This window comes from Bos grunniens, chromosome 17 (assembly GCF_055505025.1).
Source record: "Bos grunniens cultivar Pamir isolate PY7600 chromosome 17, Bosgru_T2T1.0, whole genome shotgun sequence".
Taxonomy (NCBI): domain Eukaryota; kingdom Metazoa; phylum Chordata; class Mammalia; order Artiodactyla; family Bovidae; genus Bos; species Bos grunniens.
Window position 1 is genome coordinate 46,370,780 of NC_141181.1, and position 10,596 is coordinate 46,381,375.

General features: G+C 41.9%; 1 long non-coding RNA gene across 1 annotated transcript; it reads right to left on the reverse strand.

Moving 5' to 3' along the window:
* Window positions 1-2,284: 2,284 nt before the first annotated feature.
* On the reverse strand, window positions 2,285-5,324 carry LOC147355291 (uncharacterized). Its single transcript, XR_015144903.1, has 2 exons — window positions 5,123-5,324; window positions 2,285-3,121 (listed from the first exon to the last, which is right to left on the reverse strand). It is a non-coding gene; the product is annotated as an uncharacterized LOC147355291 (long non-coding RNA).
* Window positions 5,325-10,596: the final 5,272 nt, after the last annotated feature.

Sequence of the window (10,596 nt, forward strand, 5' to 3'; positions counted from 1 at the left end):
AAGTTGTCTGAAGCCAAAGGGTGTGTCTTAGACTTGGGCAGGACTTTCACTGTGACCACTAACCCCCACTCACTCCTCTTCAATTAGAGTTTGTTATCTGGAATTCTCATCTGGATTGGGCACTGAAGTTTCTACCCAGAGAAAGGGGACTCAGTCTTTAGATTCTAGGAAGAGGAGCTGTGTCTTCTCCCACAGCAACAGTGCCTCCAACATGTGAAAGCAAGTGAAAATGGAGTTGGTGTTGCTGAGAGCTGAGAGGCCATTAAGGAAGCGTGACTTACGCACATCTCAGCCTGGGTAGAATCTGCCGTTTTGACCACTACTGTCTTAATGCGCATGTGTGCTCAGTTGCTCAGTCATGTTCAACCCTTCATGACCCCATAGACTGTAGCCCTCCAGGCTCCTCCGTCCATGGAATCTTCCATGGCAAGAATACTGGAGCTGGTTGCCACTTCCTATTCCAGGGTATCTTCCCCATCCAGGGATCGAATCCACATCTCTTGTCTTAATGCAGGCATCCAAAATCAATCTTCCAGAAACTCAAGATACTCTCAGACCCTTACCTTAAAGTAACTACCTACGTAATTGGATTCTTTCCCTAAAGTAACTTGTGACAACATATTCTTTAAAGACAGTATTTCCTTTATTGCACTAGAATCAATCATAATTCCTGAACAACATTGTGGCTTTTGCTTTTATAAGCCTCTGACTCTTTCTCATCTCTGGAACACTCTTTCTGTTTATCCAGATTTGTGTCTCCCAAACTGCAAATCTTATTATTCTTTATAGCTTTGATACCAATTAACTTTCAGCATTACATGGTGTCACAAGGGGGATCCAGACCTGTACCTCCAACACCACCATGAAATGAGTAAGGCACCTATGAAAGGTCCTTATCATCGTTTAGTCATCTCCTCGGTAGCCCTGGGTCTTGGGAGTAAGTCCTCTCGGATTTCTAACTTCCCATTTTGGTCAAGATTCTGAGTTACTGGGGTTTATCTGGTGTTAGCTTAATCTGGGAAGGAAATCCTTCACTTTGTGAGCACTGTTCAATTTCTAAGGGCTGACGGACAGTCATCATCCAGAACTCCAGCTCATTTGAAAACTTCCTCTTGTATATTTCTCAGATGTTGGACTAAAAGTACCCACAACAACTTGAAACTCTTTTGGTTTACTTGGGGCTCATTTGAGATTCCTAAATTAGTCTATTTGCATGTTCAATTGGGGAAAAAAAAACCCTATAGGATAAGACTAGCATGGGAAGCGTATTGCAACTGATATTTTGAGGCCCCCAAATGAATTGACTATCGCTTCCCTCAAAGAAACTAACTTACTATTATCTCAAAGGATTTCCCAGTTGGAAAAATTCTGTGAGGTTTCTGAGAACTCTGTCTCTGGCTCCCTCTGCTCCTTCCTGTTCCTCTAACTATCCCCACAAGGCTCTCCTTGCAATTCATCTCTCTCTCTGGCCTTCTTTGTTCTAACACTGAGCTTGAGCCCTTGCAGAAGACTAGCCATACTGCCCACTCCCTGTTAAAGACTGTCCCTTTTAAATCAGGTATAATGTAGTCGGATGGGTGGATCAATATATTTATCATTTAGGTTATACCTTATAAATCTTTGCAAAACTAGACATGCAGTTCAAGGCAGTTAAAATCCACAGATTCTTTTTCAACAACCCCAAAATCTCCCCTATTTGTCTCAAAAGCTTTGTAACCTCTCTGGGAACTCTTATTTAGACCACCTCCAACTCCCAAGGTTAGAAGAAAAAAGAAAAGGAGCAAGGTATTTTTATATACAAACTGTTAGAAGGCCTCTCTTGCTCAAATAGCCTTTTTAAAATTCTTTGTCAAGCACAAATATGGATCTTAAAGTCTTTTCCACACATAATGAAAGACTTTAGCCATCTGAGCAGGTGGACTTACTTATTTCAACTGTTATTTATAAACTAATGAGTTTTGTATTGTACCTGATTCATGACTAAGCTTTTAAAGTGAAAACTATGAGATTTCTGTGTATACCTGTATGTACGTATGTCTATGCATGTATGTCATAAAAATGGTGTCTTTATACCTCCAAAATGGTATTGCCAAAATTAATTTTTAAAAGAGCTCTATTTAATTAGGTTAAACCAACAAGCACTTATATAAACTTCTCAGAAATATATAAAAAAAGCAACCCAAATGAGTTTTGGGTTCACTTGATCTGGGAAAATATTCAATATTATAGTTAGTTTAAGTCTGTTGGTTTAATTAATATAAACATTTCTTCAGAGTTAGCAACATTAAGTATAACACTTTTATTGTATCTAGGTTTACTAAAAGTCAAGTAATATTATGTTATCTCTATTATGAAATTTGTACAGAAAAATACTTTAATAAGTTGTTGTTGTTGTTCAGCTCCTCAGTCGTGTCCAACTCTTTGTGACCCTATGGACTGCAGCACACCAGGCTTCCCTGTTGACATCTCACCATTTCCCAGAATTTGCCCACATTCATGTCTGTTGAATTAGTGATGCCATCCAACCATCTCACCCTCTGTTGCCCTCTTCTCCTTCTGTCTTCAATCTTTCCCAGCATCAGGGTCTTTTCCAGTGAGTCAGTTCTTTGCATCACGTGGCCAGAGTACTGGAGCTTCAGCATCAGTCCTTCCAATGAATATTCAGGGTTGATTTCCTTCAGGATTGACTAGTTTGATCTTCTTGCTGTCCAAGGGACTCTCAAGAGTCTTCTTCTCCAGCACCACTGTTTGAAAACATTAATTCTTCAGCGCTCTGCCTTCTTCATAGTCCAACTCTTACATCTGTACATGACTACTGGAAAGACCATAGCCTTGACTATACAGACCTTTATTGGCAAAGTGATGTCTCTGCCTTTTAATACACTGGCTAGGTTTGTCATAGCTTTCCTTCCAAGAAGCAATCATCTTGTCATTTCATAGCTGCAGTGGCCACATGACTGTAAAAGATCAATCTTCATTCTAGTTCCCAAGAAGGGCTATACTAAAGAATGTTCAGACTACTGGACAATTGCACTCACTTCCCATGTTAGTAAGGTTATGCTCAGCATCCTTCAAGATAGGCTTCAGCAGTACTTGAGTTGAGAACTTCCAGATGTACATACTGTTTAAAGGGTTTAGAAAAGGCAGAGGAACCAGAGATCAAATCGCCAACATTTGCTGGATCATAGAGAAAGCAAGGGAATTCCAGAAAAACATCTACTTTTGTTTCATAAGAATGTAAATTAACATAAATTGAATAAGAGTTTTAGGTGAACGCTTTAAGAATAATTATGTTTTGTGATATATCAACTTAAAATAGCTTCCCAAATCTCTTTGGTAACTTCATCCTTAGCATTTTGCTAAATTAAGTTAAACAATGAGTTAAGTTAAAGTCATTCAATATGTAGCTCATTCCTAAATAATATGTGATACCAAAACATTAATTACTGAACACAGGCAGATAAACATAGGCAGTTTTTCAGAGAAACAAAAGGTATTTGGGGCAATTAGTAACATGTTTAGTGCCACAGTGAAATTTTTCTATGAGAAAACATATTTCTAGAAATCATAAAACATATAAACTTGCCAACCTACAGAATACTAACATAAAAGAAAATTGCTTCCCTTTTAGTTCTCACTGGAAATCAAAAGTTTCTTGGAGTTTAAAATTTCTAATATATGTGATTAAAGTTATATATATAGCGAGAGGCATGGAGAGAGGGGGGAGGAAGGAAAGGAACATCTACATAAGCAAGGAAAGTAGAATGTGTGTTTTAGGTAAAAGAAGGTTTATTAAAGAGAAATCTTTGGAAGAGAATTTCGTGTGCGGTCAGAACTGGTTGAGATTGGAATGAACTTAATTGAGTAAATGACTCAATATCAAAAGCTAGTATCAAAATATATTTTTTTTTCTCTCTGTTTAAAGAACAAAGTGTTTCAGATTATTGGTCTAGTCTTAATGGGAAACTGTGGGCAAAGGTTTTACTTTTGATGTAATCTGTGTAGAAAAACAAAGATTCTATAACTCGTAGGCAAGACTCTTTACAACTATTTAATTTTCTATATTTGCCTGTGGCATCTTTGTCACTTTGAGTAAATGGATAACTAAATATTGTTTTTCAGTGACCTAAGATCCTATTTGATCAAATGTTTGTAAAACTTTCGATATTTTTAATAAGCTCCCCACAAATCACATTCTAACTGAAGTCTTATTAACTTGGAAATAACTTTGAGATTTTCCAGAAGGGTCCCTGGAATACCTCAAAAGATTTATTTTCTCTGTTTATAAAAGAGACATTAAACTAATCAAGCTTATTTGGTAGGCTAAATTACAAGAAAAGCATTGTCAAATAAAGGATGATAAATCTTCTTAGGTTGTACTGTATGGATAAATGTTATTAACATAAATGTTCTAGAAATTACAGGAAACTCCCAAAATTTGGATATGTCCTAGTATGTTATCAGTCATAATTCTTTTTATTACGTTAAGACTCTGTGTGTCATGAAATAATCCATTTTCATTGTCAATTCTGTTCTAATGAATCAGATCTTTAATGTAAAAATAAATTTTGAATCATGTATATGAATTAACTCATTAGAAATAGTGATAAAATGGGGAAAGCAATGTTATTGGAGGCCCAAAGAAAGCCTCCTGAATTCATCAGAGATGTCAAAATTGTCCTAACTATAACCTAGGAAAACCTGTTTATGCATCTGTCGGACATTTTCCTCTCCTCCCAGGAAACACAGCAAATAGACTCGGTCCCTCCAAGGTGGATAGGATGTTGTACCACAGGACTTGCCTGAACTGAAGTGCATAGTCACACAACTCTCAACACAACCTCTGAAAATTATTCCTTTAAAAAGCAGGATGGGCTAGGTTTGCCATTTACCATATTTTTTTCCCCTCACTGGAACTTGAAGATGTCATTACTCACATACAAGCTTTAACCAAATTTCCCCAACAAGTTATAAATCTTTAAAATTCTGAAATATCTTTAATAATAAAGACAGTCTTACAAAACAGAATGGTTCTTGACGTTATTATAGCATCTCAAGATGGTTGTCATTTTATTCGCTAAGTCATCTCTGACTCTTTGCAACCCCGTGGACTGTAGCTCACCTCTGTCCATGAGATTTCCCGGGCAAGGATACTAGAGTGGGTTACCATTTCCTCCTCCAGGGAAGCTTCCTGACTCAGGGGCCAAAGCTGCGCCTCTTATGTCTCCTGCATTGGCAGGTGGGTTCTTTACCACTGTTGCCACCTGGGAAGCCCAGTGAAGATCCATGAACTTCTATTTTGAATGCCATTTACAGCTCACTTCCTAAATGGATCCCTGTTGCTTAAATGTAGCCATAAACTCTCCAAAAGCATAACTCTCACATACTCACCTGTTTCCCTATACCGTGGCAAGTAACTTTCTAAGAGAGCTCCCTAAAATGGAGCTGGGAGGTCATTAAGGAAGCATGATTTATGTATGTTTCAGCCCAGATGGAATCTGATCTTTTGACCACTTACTGCCTTTTAAATCTTTCTTCTTTATTTTGTAAGTTATTAAAAATGATCACACATTTACAGGAGACCTGGAAAATACAGAACAAAGTTACATATAGTTCCACTATATACTACAACTGTTTAAGTAGGTAAATTAAGATTTTTTAGTTGACATTTCAATATTGAATTCTCAGAAATTAATAGGATGAATATACAGAGGAGTAGAAGAATGTAATAGACCTGAAAAGTATTATGAACCAGTTTGACATAATTAAGGTTTATTTGATCACTTACTGTCTTAATGCAGGCATCCATAATATGTGCCAGAAACTCAAGATATTTATCAGGCCATTGCCCTAAAATAACTCCTGACAGCCTATCCCTTAGGGCACAAATATTTCCTTTCTTGAATCACAGTGAATCACAATTCTTGAGCAACCTCCTGGCTTTGGCTTTTATAAGCTCATGACTCTTTCTCTTTCCTGGAACTCTGTTAGGTTTTACCTGAATCTGCAACTCCCAAATAAAGCTCTTTGCTCTTTGCAGCCTCAATACTAATTACTGTTGCACAACCTTCAGCAAAGGGAGCCTTGCCCTTAATCAACAAGTTTAATTGAAAACAAAAGCGTCAGCATCAGCTAGGAGAGCTCCATGTGAGAAAGGGCTAGCTTGTTAAGCTTGCTGATGTAAAGAGGACAATATTTTCCCTCTACCCTCCTGTGTTCTCCTTGACTGAGAATCGTATAATGAAAGACAAGAGAAAATCAAACAGAACTTTATTAACATATGCACCTCAACATGCACAGTAGACAACCAGGAAAATGAGTAATTCTCCCAATCTGACTTGAATAAAGACTAAAAATGATCTTAGTAAGGAAAGGGGAAGGAGTTGTAGGCCTCTCAGGGGAGAGTGAGGGGTACTTTAGGAAAGATGGCAGGAAACTTGGAAGAACAGATGCGAGGCAGGATAGCTTGTGACAAGCTTTGTCTGGATGCAGTGTCTCCTCTCCTGTGACAAGAGTCAACCGTCCCCATTTGTGAGCCTTCCAGGAGGGGATCTGTGACAACTGAGTTCCTGGAAGGATCTGACTTTAGGCACATTAAGGGGGTTCAGCAAATGCCTTCCCTGCATTTGCTGTTTCTTCCATGCAGACAGTGCTAAATAATCAATGCACCGGTGGACACACCCCAGGTGGTACATGCTACTGTCCAGTCATGTAAGAGATTTTGCCTGAAACGGGCTCACAGTTGCAGGAAAGGGTCCTGGACTGACCCGGGAGACCTACCTTTGAATCTGTCTCTGAAATCTGGGTCTGGGAAGGGGAACACAGGCCCAATGCTTCAGTTACCCAGCGTGGGTTGCCTTTGTCATTTTCACCTGGTGAGTGGATGCTTATCCTGGGACCGTCACCTGGAGCAGATGACACCTGTCAACCAGGTTCCTAAGCACGTGCTCAGTCAGCAAGACCCAGGCTCGGGCTAAACAGCCTTCCCAGAAACTTAGCTTGAATGGGCGTCCTGCAGGGATCCTTGCTTCAGGAATAAGAGCCTCAAGTCCCCTGGGGACTGCACCCTATACCCCACAGTCAGCCTGGGAAGCCAGCTTCCCGTTCTACAATGCTCCTTCCCTCACCAGCCCCAGGAAGGGTGCGCCCTCTCCTCCTCTAGCATCTGCCCATGTGAATTTCTACGCCAAGTTTCTGGGGTAATCTCTGTGTCCCCCGAGTTTACAGGAACTAGACTGGAGCCCAAGGTCTCCCACCAGCACATCTGAATTTGGTAGTCAGAGCATGGCCATGCTGTCGGGCCAGGTGATTCATAACAGAGCACAGGAACCTTCACCAGGGGATCTGGTTCTGCCCTGACTCTGAAGCCTTCTTGTAGGAATGACACCGTCCTCCCTAACGAGAGCTCTGAGTGTGACAAGGCTATGAACACTCCAGCTAATGGGACACTGTGAGGAAAATGACTGATGTCTGCTGTCCCGCCACCTAGAAGTTCCCACCATGAGGTGCTGATGTGAAAACGGTGGCACATTTGTGACACAACTTTGCAAAATTCTATGGAAAACATTTAAGATGGGGTGATGATTGTGACATCCGTTTAAGCAAAAGACAAAAATAAAATAACATAGTAATGAGCTTGTCCTTTATTCAAGGAAACAACTCATGGTTTTGGGGTTAATTGCCTTACAAGCAGCGTAGCAGTTTCTGAGGGATACGGGGCGAGATGTAGGCCAGGTTAAGCATCTGGGAGTCTCCCAGCCTGTGGTCCTGCACTTTACCATCACTGCCCTGGGAAATTTCCTATTTAACAAACTCGCCAGCGGCTCCCTCCCAGGCCTCCAGAGGGACATCTCTAAGATCAGATCTGATGTGGCCCATTCATATCGCACACCTCAGAGGATCCAGTCCTGGGGCGGACAGCTCCCTCCACCTCCTCTCAGTCTGCCCTGCTGCCCCACCCCTCCTTTGACTTCCCAGGACCCACAGCAGTCTTCACTCAGCCCCTACTACGTCCACATCCCGAGCCCCTGTGTTTCCCAGCAGTACAATGTCCCCTCCCTGGTCCCTGTGGTGTGCATGTTTGGAGAGAAAAGTCCACGTTTCCAGGGGAATGCCTTCAACAGTTCCCAGGAGTGTACAAAGGTCACGTTGTGAAAAACTGCCTGTGGTTAGATGCGCACAGTCTGCAACCTCATCAGGCTCTGCAGCAAAGCTAAACTCTGCAGTGGAGTCGCCGTCAGGTGAGAGGAGACATGACATTTTAATTCCTAAGAGAAAGCTTGATAAAGTCATGTGAGGCTGGAAACGAGGTCACTAATGGAATAATTTCTGGGGAGCGTCTGGACCTATTACACAGAAATGAAGAGTGCCCACTGGAAGCTATGTGAATAATCCATCGCTGGTAGATGATAAAAAGAATTCTCTGAAGCTCTCAGGCAGACTTGAAAAGACCCACTGGGGATCTGGATCTTGGGGCTATTGAAATTCTAGAAATATTCACAGCCCTTTATCCTGGGGCTGCTGAGGAAGTGTCCGACCATGTGACCATCAGGATTTTGCTGGCATGTACCCCATCCTGGGATGTTTTTCTTTCATGTGATCCCCATCTCGACAGCAAAGCTGCCTTCATGTTTAGGGCAGAGGTTTGGGCTTCATCCATGGTTTCCTGGTTAGCATCACATCCCACACCCAGAATCTTATAAGTCCTGGAGAGTTGATCCCTAGTACGTGTCTTCGTTGACGTCCCGCCGGTTCCATACGTGACCTTGCCCCGCCCACCTTGTCTCCTGCATCTTGTCCTCTGAGACTTCACCTGCTCCCGCTCAGCTCCTCTCGACTTCCTGTTCCTTCTTCCACCGTTTTCCCAAAAACTTCATCTTAACTGTCAATCCTCAGAAAAGCTTTCACTGACCCCTGTTCTACCTTAGAATTAGTGTGTGTAGACGTATGCTGTGTGCTAAGTTGTTTCAGTCGTGTCCAACTCTTTGTAACCCTATGGACTGTAGCCTGCCAGGCTCCTCTGTCCATGGGATTTTCCAGGCAAGAATACTGGAGAGGGTTGCCATGCCCTCCTCCAAAGGATCTTGTCAACCCAGAATGGATCCTGGGTCTCTTAATTCCCCTGCATTCCCAGGCACATTCTTTACCACCAGCGCCACCTGGGAAGCCCAAAACATACTCATACATATAAACACACCTGTATTATATTTACACACTTACCCATATATGCACACTTTCATACATAGAGATATATATGCACCCCTGCACACTCACACATACTCACTCACATCCACACATACCCCACCCACTTACAAATCCACACAAACTCCATTTACACACACACTCCTACAGATCACACACACACACACACACACACAGTCCATCACATTGCCCTGCATCTTGGTCCTCAGAACACACATCACCACCTGGTGTCACCATGTCCATGGTTCCAACACTTGATCACCATTGGCCTTGTCCACCAGGACATCATCTCTAACAGGACAGGAGCTTGGTCTGACCTGTTCAGTGTCTCCTCCTCAACTTCTAGAACTTTCCCTACCATGTGGCAGGTACTCAATGAACATGTATTGGATGATGAGAGAGGCTTCATCCTCAATAAGGTCCAGAGGCTGTAGCAATGACCCCAGACCCCTGGGCAGGGGCTGTGCCATACCCACTGATCACTATCCTTCCCCCACCCCCAATTCTGCACCCACCACACTGATCACTGCCCTTAGAGGTGTAAGCACAGACCTGCCCCATCCTCCCCAGGTCTTGGGCTGTTTCTTCACAGAGATAAGGGGTGGAGTCCCACCTGCCTCATGCACCAGGGTAAGGATCTGGTGCTCCTGACACCCAGCCAGCTCTCACCTGGGCTGGGCCTTCCCACACGCCAACCTCCAGCCAGTTCCCAGAGTCTGCAGGATGGTTTGTGTGGGTTCTCTCCAGCCAGGGGGTGTGCGTCATCCCCGTGGAAACCAATGGAAACCACCGTGTTAACTTATAAACCTGCAGACTGACCCATCAGTGGCAGACGTGGAATGGTTGTATGTAAAGTTCGAATGTGATTCTGAAACATTTTTTTTTTAATTCAGTCTTTCCTAAATGTATCACTGCAGTGTATGTCTTTAAACATGCAAGTCCTCTCTTAGGTTTATATAGTGGCAACAAATGGTTTATTTTTTGAGTATTTAACTTAATCAAATAATGGTATATTCCTCCTTCCAGTCTTATTGACCTAATTTTAAGTATAACAGTGGTTTGTGGCACCTCTTTGAGCTTCAAGCCCCTGTTTATAAATGGTGAATGCTCCACTCAGAAGTGAGAACACTGAGTAAAAACACTCTTGAACCATGTGTATTGGCTTTGAAAACCATTTGAGGACCCAGAGGTGAAATTAATGGGCAAAAAACTACAATAAGATTCTAATTCTATGACTTGAGGAGAGAACATTGAAGCAAAAATAAGATACAAATAAAGCTTTAAATAAGATTAAGCACATTAGAACTAATAAAACAGATGTACCAGAGTCAAATAAATAAATCCTAATCCATGCAGGAAGAGTATGCTATATAGGAAATTTGGGTTCCAGCTCTG